The sequence below is a fragment of the Hippopotamus amphibius genome, chromosome 2 (assembly GCF_030028045.1).
Source record: "Hippopotamus amphibius kiboko isolate mHipAmp2 chromosome 2, mHipAmp2.hap2, whole genome shotgun sequence".
Lineage (NCBI taxonomy): Eukaryota > Metazoa > Chordata > Mammalia > Artiodactyla > Hippopotamidae > Hippopotamus > Hippopotamus amphibius.
Genome location: NC_080187.1, coordinates 222,314,681 through 222,325,836, shown reverse-complemented (window position 1 = coordinate 222,325,836; position 11,156 = coordinate 222,314,681). Strand labels below are relative to the sequence as shown.

Sequence of the window (11,156 nt, the reverse complement as noted above, 5' to 3'; positions counted from 1 at the left end):
GTAAAATGTTGGAGAACATCATGACTAAATCTGCCACCCAAACCTCACAGTCCAGTGGGAATTCTCACACTGGTAAGCACTTTGTCCTGAGAATACTGACATTAGAACATTGTAACATTCCAATGATAAGAAAACTCTGGCCAAGCTAGTCAACTGTGAGACTAGGTCATTGACTGTGATGATTGGTCTCCATGATTTAATACTGTGGGTGTTGGAATCCTGAGTGCCAAGTCTCTGTCACGTATCTCACGTTTAATGTCCTTCTACAAATGTACCTGTATCGATGATAACTTCAAAACCAGATCTCAAAGGAGTCTAAATGAAATGACTGACAAAATTACTTCTGTGAGGTGAGATCCAGCACAAGGGACTATACTAGGCAAAAAATGGAGGGAGTTCAATTGATCAAGAAGTAGTACCTATAGTGACTGTGGTATTAAAAATTTAACCTGATTGAATAAATTAGAAGAAATAAATTTTACAATTGTCTATAAACATCTGATTATCTAGTGGCAGAAAATACTGGCCTTTGTTCTGATGGAGGGTAGAGATTAACACGATTAATATTGTTGGAATAACATCAGAAACATTTTAGGAAAGAAATACATTATTTTATTTAACATAGGGTTACATTTGTGATCCCCACCATCTTGTGCCTGGCAGACAAATGGACATATTTACTTTTCATCTTTCCAATTTTACTTTATTCCTGTATGCAGCATGGATCAAGTAATGGGTTTCATATGAAAGAAAGGTGACATAAAGGACAGGATTGAGAATAAATCTGCCTTTCCATCTTTAAGGTCCATTCTCAAACTAGTAATCATTTTGTCCTAGAAATACTGACAGATCTCTTAGGGGTAACATAATATTTCAATAACAGTAAGTCTTTGACTATGCTAGTCAGCCTTGAGCCTTGGGCAGTATATGTGATATATGGTTTCTATGACTGAATATGGTAGGTCAGTGTGTCCATGGGTGATGAACACCTAAGTGCTTAGTCTGTTGCTCAGTGAGGCTCAAAGTACTGCTTTTAATAATGTGCCTGGATTGATTGTAACTATGATAATTGATCTCAGAAAATCTGAACAAAATGAGTGACCTAATCAGTTCTGTGGAACTGAGGTCCAGCACAAATACCCACCCTGTGAAAAATATATGGAGGGACAGTTGAGTTTGTTCAGCTGTGAAGTACCAACAGGAACTGTTGTATTTGAAAGCTCACCAACATTCATGTGTTTGATAAACTGAATTAGGCAGAGGTCCGTACTTCTACAGTGCTGGGATAATATTGAAACTCTCTGAGTGCTCACATGGCAGCATTATTTTTGTGCTTAGTAAAGAGACTCAAGAGAGCCAGCACATGAGTGCTGAAAATGTGGGGCTGCTGGAATCTTCTGAGTGACAGTCTCTTTAGGGCAATTTAGTCAAAATTCAAAGAGATCATGGGTTTCACGGGTTTTTATTCTTCATTTCTATATTAAGTGAAACAATTACATGGAAATTGAAGGATAGGTACTATATTTTGGAATGTCTTCATAGTATCTGCTTAGTATCTGCATAGTATCTGTATAGTATCTTTTAATTTGCTTGCCAACCAAGTCTTAAGTTTTCAACTGTGGTTTAGTTGCATCTCTCTTTTTCTCCTATCATGTGAGAAAGCAGTTTTGTATATATTTGATTGCTGGCTTTAATTATATGCTGTATTAAATGTTTTTAGATATAAAATCATATTTAAAATTATCACATTTTTATATAGATTTCATGACTTCTGTCCTCAATATGTTTCAAATATGTATAAGAGTGATCCTGGTTGTAACACATAGTTCTGAAGCACGTGCACTGGGGAACTCTGAAACTAATGTGTTATAAAAAAATTAATCTATATACTCCCATATTCCGAAGAGTGAGTGTAACTCTTCTGGTGCTATCAGTTGTCCAATGACTCTCTATGGTGAATGTTATATAAGCTTTTATCATTTAACATTATATTAAGAAGATTTTCTTTCTCAGCCTCCCTAGTTTTTCCTTGTGCTTTGTAGATTGGAAGTGGTGTTCATTGGAAGGTACATTTTGTTGCTTGGAATTCTCACCACCACACCAAGGAAGTACTGTTTTTATCATCAATAACAGCGTTCTCATCTGGGAATGACAAAAGCAGTGTATTCCAGAGATAACCCAATTTTCAATAAGTTTTTTGCAGGATTATTTTTATTATTGTTTTTAAGAAATTAGGAATTCACATGATTTTTTGAAGATTGTTAATCTGAATACCATGAGGCATTAATAATATGGTGAGTTATTCATGTTGTCTGTCTCCTTTATTTCCCTGACTTTTGCTCTTTCTTTGCTTGGAATAATATTTTAAAATACCTAAGTAAAGAAATAAATTAATATAGTTAAATGCAAGTGCACAGTGAACCTTTTTTTTCATTCCATCTTTTGCTTGGTTGATAAATGGGCATTATCACTTCTCATCTTTACATATATTTACTCTATTACTACAGTTCAAGATGGACCAACAGCTGGGTTTCATATGAATGAATTTATTTCCTCCTCTTGAGATCCGACATGAAGGAGAATTTCAGGAACAGCTCTGCCTCACATCCTTAAGGGCCAGTGGGAATTTTCATGCTGGTAAGCACTTTGTCCTGAAGATACTGACATTCCTCTTAGGGAGTGCAACCCTCCAATGACAATAGGATTCTGGCTATGCTAGTCAGCCATCGGGTCACCACTGATGCTGGCCTCCACTGTTGAATAGTGTGGTCCAATGAGTCCCAGGAAGATGGAGTCCTGAGAGCTCAGTGCCTGCCACATATTTCATTCTAAAGTTCTCTTTTATAAGTGTGCCTGGATAGATGGTGACTTCAAAAATGGGCCTCATTAGAATCTGAACAAAATGAGTGACAAAATCCCTTATGTGAGTTGAGGTCCAGTCCATGGACCAGGCTAGGCAAAAGTGTAGAAGGATGTTCAATTTACTCAGCAGGTGGTGTCCCCCAAAAAGAACTATGGTATTGGAAAACTAAGATGCTGGCATACGCTAGAGGAACTGAATTGTATAAAGGTTGGTAAATGACCAATTTTGGGATGATATGGTAACTCTTGGCTGCCAGCATCTACACACCTGTAGTAAATAAACTCTGGGTAATCACCACTTGAATAATGAATTCCATGAGAAATATTTGTAACTACACTTGAACTATTCACACATTTATCTTAGCTGGCAAAATCTTCTGAGTTATTATTGGTGTCTTCAGTGTGCTTAGATTGTCAAAACTCAAAGATGTGTTATGAGTGTCTACTTTTCATTTTCTAAGTGGGACAATTTTATGTAAATCAAAGAGTGGTTATGTGGAATCTTCACAACATATTTTAATTTGCTTGCCAGCCCAGTCACTAGAATTATAACAGTTGTTTCTTTGTTTTTCATTTTTCCTATAAACTGAGCAAGCAATGTCATATATTTGGAATGCTGACTTCAACTACATGCTGCATTAAACATTTTAGATGTGAAATGATTATACTTCAGATTCTTAGATTTTTATATGGATTTCATTGGCCACTTTCATATATTCTCAATGGGTTTCTAATATGTTTAAAGAGACATCCTAGTTATGATAAATGATCTTACAGTAAGTGTGCTGGGGAAACTTTGAGACAAATATTTCAGAAAAGGTTATATCTATTCTACTTTAATCAAAGTTGTGAGCATAATTGTTCTTGTCATCTCGTGATCCAAGGAAGATCTATTATTAATTCTTATAACTTCTTGTAGCTGAATATTCCATTAGGAAAACGGTTTTGCAGCTTCCCTAATTTCCTGTATACTTTGTGTATTGGACATGACATTGGAATTCCCATTAGTGATGGTGAGTGTCATCACTTGCGCCAGCTCTTTTAACTGGGAAGCAACAAAACAATGCACTCCCAGGGTAACACCCAATTTTAGTAAATTTACTTTTCTGGATTCTTTTTCTTATTTTTTAAGTAAGCAAAAATTGCATTAAGTTGATGAATAGCCAGTTAATACAAACAACTTTACTAGTGTTAATAATCTGTTGAGGTATTTGAGGCTTCATTCTCCTTTATTTTTAAGATTTTATGCCTTTTTCTACTTTAACCAGAAGCATCCTAGAAGAGTAATAAATTAGTATATTTTACATAAAAATACATAGCAAATCTCCCTGTCTTATGCAGTTTTAATAAATAGACATGTATACCTTTCATCTTTCCACATTTATACTTTCTCATAGGTAGATGTGGACCAAAACCTAGGTTTCATATGGATGAGTTTCTTCCTTCTGCTTGATATGTGCCATGAAGGAAAGTACTAGGAAAAATTCTGCCTTCCATCCTCAAGGGCTGGTGGGAATTCTAATATCTGTAAGCATTTTGTCCTGAAAATACTCCATCCCAGGGAGACAGAGTCCTGAGAGCTCAGTGTCTGCCACATATCTCAGGATCAAGGTCTCTCACAAATGTGCCTGGATCGATGATGACCTCAAAAATGGATCTCGTTGGAATCTGAACAAAATGAGTGACAAATTCACTTATGTGAACTGAGGTCCAGCACAGGAGACCATGCTAGGCAAAAATGGTGGGGTGGGCTCAGTTTGGTCAGCTAGTGGTACCTGTAGTGTCCATAGTAATTGAATGCTATCCAGATTGCATACATTAAGAGAACTGAAATTCACAGAAGTCTATAAGTATCTGACTTAGGGATAACATGGCAAGTCTTTGAATGCTTGGCTGGCAGTATCCATATATTCATAGTAACCAGATCCTAGAGAACCAGAACAGGAGCAGAGAGGCCGGTGGTAAACGGTTGTGCCTACCCATGAGCCTTCACACATTTTTTTCTTAGGTGCCCAAATCTTCAGAGTGAGATCAACTAGGTAGTCAAGGCAGAACATGTGAGTGTTTATTTCAGAGTGAGGTCAATTAGGTAGTCAAGGCAGAACATATGAGTGTTCTCTTAAAAGAAAAACATGGAAATTGAGGAATAGTTTCTATTTCTCAAAAAGTCTTCCAGAACATTTTAATTTCCTTGCTGACCAAGTCACAAGAATTGGAAGAGTTTTTTCACCCATCACCCAAAGAGGAATTTTCTAGACATTTGTGTTATGGATCCAAGTAGATGCTGTATTAAACAGTTTTAATTAAATATTATTACATTTCTAATTATTGATATTTTAGGTAGATTTCATTGCCCAGTATTTGCATTGTATTAGTGGGTTTCATAGTGTTGAAGGGGAGACCCTAGTATTAATGCCTGGTGCTAAGAAGGCCTTTGGGGAAACTTTGAGACCAAGGCTGTATGACTTTCAGTGTTATCCTGATCCAAGTAGTGAGCATTATTTTTCTTCTTATATAGACAGTCAAGGGAATAACTATGGTTTATTCCTTGTAATCTGTTATTAGTTAGTAAACATTCAATTATGATGGTTTTGTTTGTCAAATTCCCTAACTTCCCAATATATTCTGTAGATTAGAGGTGATATTGGAGTTGGATGGAATTCCTACCACTGTTCCAAGGAACTGCTGATTTTTGTCACTTGTACCTGCTCCCCTCTATGGAAATAATCAGAACAATGCACTCCAGAGGTAACATTGCAATTTTTAATAAATGCATTTCCTGGGTTTTTCTAGTATGTATTTTTAGCAATCAAGATTACAGATGGTCTTTTGGAGTCTGTTAATCTAAACAATGTGAGACTTTTAATAGCCTGGATCATCTGAGGTTTCTGTGTACTTTTTCCCCAGGATTTTAACGCTTCCTCCATTGTGAATAACATCAGAAGATCCTATTAAAGAAATAGCATTTTTGTATGCTTGCAAATAGTAAACTTCTTGTGTTATGCATGGTTAACAGATGCATGCATATACTTCTCATCTTTCCATAATTTTACTCTATGCCAGCAGATCAACATGGACTAAGAACTCAGCTTCTTATAAAAATGTGTGCCACTGTGTCCCAGGGAGATGGAGTCCTGAGAGCTCAGTGTCTACCACATATCTCAGGATCAGGGTCTCTTTCACAAATGTGCCTGGATCGATGATGACTTCAAAAATGGATCTCGTTGGAATCTGAACAAAATGAGTGACAAATTCACTTATGTGAACTGAGGTCCAGCACAAGAGACCACTCTAGACAAAAATGTGGAGAGGGCCCTATTTGGTCAGCTAGTGGTAACCCCCCTAAAAGGACTATGGTATTGGAAAACTGAGATGCTGGCATATGCTAGAGGAAATGAATTATATAGAAACTATAAATAACCATTGTGGAATGACAACTCTGAGTGCTTGGCAGGCAGCATTCTTACACCTATAATAAATAAACAGTAGAGAATCAGCACATGAATGATGAACATTGCAAGGCATGTTTGTACTTACACTTGGGCACTCACACAGTTTCCTTAGATGTTGCAGTCTTTTTGAGGACCAGCATGTTTAGGTCTATTAGGTAGGCAATTAGAAAGAAATGATTAGTTTTTGCTTGTCATTTACCACTTAAGTAAAAGAAATATGGGAAAATTGAAGAGTTGATTGCATTCATGAGATTATTTTATGGCTTAATTTGCTTGCTAACCCATTAATTCAAAGAGTAGAATAAGTTCTTTCTTTTTCTTGTCACTCAGGGAGAAATTTTCTAGTTATTTGATGATGGATTAAATTAGATAATTAAACATTTTTAACATGAAATGATTAAATTTCCAATTCTTGGAATTTTATGTGGATATCATCAGCTAATATAAATATTCCTTCAGTGGGTTTATATGTTTAAAGAGAAGTTGTAATTTTAGTCAGTAATACTCAGGGGGAATTTGGTGTCAACTTTGAGACCAAGGTCTTAGAAAAATTGATTTTCTATACTACCCTTTTCCAAGGAAAAAACATAATTTTTTTTCATTATGTAAATGGTCACGTGAGTATCTGTGGTTAATTCCTTATTACTTTTTATCAATTGACATTTAATTGGAAAGGTTTTGTTTCACAACTTCCTTTATTTCCTCTGTGCTTTGAAAAATGGAAGTGGCTTTGGAATTGCATGGAATACTCACCACCATAAAAAAGTGCTGCTTTCATTGCTTTCACCTGTTCCCTTTCTGGGATGAAACAAAATAATGCACTCCAAAGGTAATAACCAATTTTAAATAGATTTTCTTTTTATGGCTTATTTTTATTATTTTTTTGGTAATCAAGTAGATAATTGGTTTTGTGAAGTATCCGTTAATCCAAATAATGTGAGTTATTAATTATCTGGTGAGGTGTCCAATATTTTGTTTTCCTTTATTTCCAAGATTTTTGTGCTTTTTCCCTTTGAATAACATCAGACACATTCTAGTAAAGTAATATGAGTATATTTGATATGAAGGTACATAATAAACCCTCTTGTCTTGTGTGTGTTTGGCAAATAGACATATATACATCTCATTTTTCCATTTTTCCTCTATTTCCACAGGTATGGACAGTAGTTGAGTTTCATATGAAAGAGTTTATCCCTTCTTGAGAGGCGAAGTGAAGGAAAGTATTGAAAATAATTTTACCATCTCATCTTCAAGAGCCAGTGGGAATTGTAACATCAGTAAGCATTTTGTCCTAAAAGTACTGACATTCCTCTTAGGACATAAAGACTCATATGACAATGAGATTCTGAGTGTGCTAGTCAGTCATGGGGCTGTCATCAACTGTGATGACTGGTCTCCATTGTTGAATACTGGGGATCAATGTGTCTGAGGATGTCAGAACCCTGAGTGCCCTGTGTCTGCCACATATCTTAGGATAAAAGTCCCTTTTACTAATGTGCCTAGATTAATGATAACTTCAAATGTGTTTCTCATTGGAATAGAACAAACTGAGTGACAAAATCATTTGTCAGCTGAGGTCCCTCCCAGGGACCATACTAGGCAAAAAATGTAGAGGAAGCTCAGCTGATCTAGTAGAAGTACCAGCCAGGACTGAAGTGTTTGAAATCTCACCCTCACCTGATTGTGTACAGTAAGGGAAGTGAGCTGTACAGAGGTCTATAAATGTCTGGTTTAGGGACGACATGGAAACTGAGTGCTTGGCCGACAGCATCCATTCACTCATAGTAATCAGACTCTGGGGAACCACCACATGAGTAGTGAGACCCAGGATATGTTTTTGTCTACCTTTGAGCCATTCACAAGATTTCCTTAGATGCTACAATCTTGTGAGTGAGCAGGAGTTTATTGAGGTCAATTACATAGTCAGTTCAAAAGATTACTTGTCAATTTTTTAATATAAATCAAATATATGGAAATTTAAAAGTAGTTTCTATTTACAGGAATATCTTAGAACATGTTTTGATTTGATTGTTAGCTCAGTCACAAAAATTCATATAGTTATTTTTCTTCTCACCCAAAGAGAAATTTTCTAAACATTTGAGTGATGGAGTCAAGTATATGCTGCACTAAATATTTTCAGTTGTGAAATTATTGCATTTCCAATTCTTGGCACTTTATTGGTTAATATTCATATTCCTTCAGTCTGTTTCATATGTGTTTTAAGAGAGATCCCAGTTTTAATGAGTGATTCTAAGGGTCCTTTGGAGAAAATCTGACCAGGTCTTAGAACAAATGACTTTCTATACCCTCCTGTCCTGTGGAACAAGTGTATTTTTATTCTTATCTACAGGTGGTCAGCAAATGTATATAATTAATTTCTCATAACCTCTTATCAATTAATATTCAATTTGGTAGGTTTTCTCAACTCCTCTAATTTCCTCTGTGGTTTCTAGGTTTGAAGTAATATTGGAATTGCATGGAATTCTTACCACTCCACCAAAGAAGAGCTGGTTTTATCACTTCTGCCAGCTCCTTATCTAGAAGAAATCCAGTGATGCACTCTGAAGGTAACATCTAATCTTTTATAAATTTTTCCTGGGTTATTATTTTTAAGTAATCAAGAATTTAGCTGGTGTTTTATAGAGTCTGTCAATTCAAACAGTGTGAGGATTTAATAATCTGGTGATTCCTTGAGGCTTCTTTTTGTTCTTTTCCAGAATTTTTGCATTTTCTCAGTCTTCCTACTGATGCCTCATATAGGAATTAAGCATGAACATGATGGCAAGGCCGTTCCTCACCAGTGTGGCAGAGAAATTGTTTATACTGAGGAGTGTGCTTGCCCAAATGTCACTGAATCCTGAGCAGTATTGCCTAGTGAGCATCACACTGACAATAGGATGGGAAGTATTTCATGGGGAGAGGACTCAGTGTCTGGCTTTTCCTCTCTGCACTCTCCCAACCTCACTAGTCACATGTCCATAGTTATTGTGCCTGTGTGAGTCCTGCCTGCATTGTGTGACCCTCCCATGTAGAATCAGGCATAACCCTGTGCATCCTCTGCAAATTGCCAGGTTCCTGAGCTCAAGCAAGTTAAGTGCTGTAAGTAATTTTTAGACGATTTTTCTTTATTTCCCTATCATGGCTTTTTGCAGTTTCCTCCTCCCCAATCTGTTGGATCATCTCTGAGGATAAAATAATATTGAGGTTTAATTTACAGAATATATATGCATTATGTGTGCATTGTTGTGCTGAATTGTTCACCAGGCCAACATTTTCCTGGAACTTTAAGCACAGACAGTCTGATTGCACATTTAATTTGTCTGCCAGAAAGTGTTGGACAATATTTGCTCTCATGGAGGCCAGAGCCTAACACAATTAATACTGTTGGAATAACATTGGCAACACCCTAGCAGAGCAATGCATTAGTTTATTTAATAGGAGGGTGCATTATTGAACCCTACTGTCTTGTGCCTGACAGACCAATGGACAGGTTTTCCACATTTTTATTCTATTCCAACAGGGTAACAAGAATAGAGCTCAATTTCTTATGAAAATGTTATTTCCTTCCCCCTGAGATACGACATGAAGGAAAGGTCCATCTTCGGGAGAGTAAGAAGGTCCATCTCAGGTCAGTAAGCATTTGTCCCTAAAATATTGACCTTGCTTCTAGGGTTGAATTATTGTTTCTTTGTTTTTTGTTTTTCTCATCAACCAAAAGAGCAACACATGTGTACTGGCTTCAGCTACATACTGCATTAAACATTTTCAGATGTGAAATGATTAAATTTCCAGTTCTTAATTTTTTATAAGGATTTCCCTAGCCATTTTTATATACCCCCAATAGATTTCTAATGTGTTTAAAGAAAGATGCTAGTTATAGTGAATGAAGTTATGGTGGGTACACCGAGGAAACTTTGAGACCAATGTCTTAGAAAAAATATTTCTATAACTAATATGTTCCAAGGAGTGAGCATTTATTGTTCTTGTCATATTGATTGCCAGTGAATATCTTTGATGTGTTCCTTATGACAACTTGTTACTAAATATTCCACTAGGAAAGTTTTGTTTCTCAACTCCCTAATTGTGGTTGTGCTTTGTAGATTGGAAGTGATGTTAGAGAGAAGGGACATTTTGCTGCTTGGAATTCTCACGGCCACCCCAAAGAAGTGTTGTTTTTGTCACGTGCACCAGCTCCTTTCTCTGGGAAAAATCAAAACAATGCCTTCCATAGGTAATATGCAATGTTAATTAAATGCATGTTCCTAGATTATTTTATTATTTTATTAAGCAATTTAGAATTTTATTGCTTTCATGAGGTGTCTGTTAATCCAAAGAGTGTGAGGCATTAATAATCTGGTGAGTCATATGAGGCACTTTTCTACCCCAAATTTTTACACTATCTGTCTTTTGAATAATATCAGAAACGTCTCAGTAGGGTGATAATATGTATTACATGCACATGCATAGTGAGCACTCCTGTCTTGTATATAGTTGACAAACAGACTCATCCTACTTCTCATCTAGATGCACATTTATTCTTTCCCACAGGTTGACATGTTCCAAAAACTGGGTTTCATATGGGTAAGTTTATTCCTCCCCCTTGAGATGAGACATGAAGGAAAGTGTTGGGAATAATTCTTCCTCCCATCCTCAAAGACCTGTGTGAATTCTCAGAAAGGTAAACATTTTGTCCTGAGGATACTGATATTCTTTTAGGGACTTGCAGTGTTCCAATGGCAGTGAGAGTCTGTCGGTGTTAGTCAAACATAGAATTGGATCACTGGTTGTGTTTGCTGGTCTCGATGACTTAATAGCATGACTCAGTGTCAGTGGTGATTGGAT

The 11,156-nt window shown here is 36.3% G+C and overlaps 3 pseudogenes; all 3 read left to right on the top strand.

Moving 5' to 3' along the window:
- Positions 1 to 2,855: 2,855 nt before the first annotated feature.
- On the top strand, positions 2,856 to 2,937 carry LOC130847210 (small nucleolar RNA SNORD116; annotated as a pseudogene).
- Positions 2,938 to 4,492: 1,555 nt separating this feature from the next.
- Positions 4,493 to 4,574, top strand: LOC130847208 (small nucleolar RNA SNORD116; annotated as a pseudogene).
- A 1,481-nt stretch (positions 4,575 to 6,055) lies between these two features.
- LOC130847206 (small nucleolar RNA SNORD116) lies at positions 6,056 to 6,137 on the top strand (annotated as a pseudogene).
- The last annotated feature ends 5,019 nt before the right edge of the window (positions 6,138 to 11,156 follow it).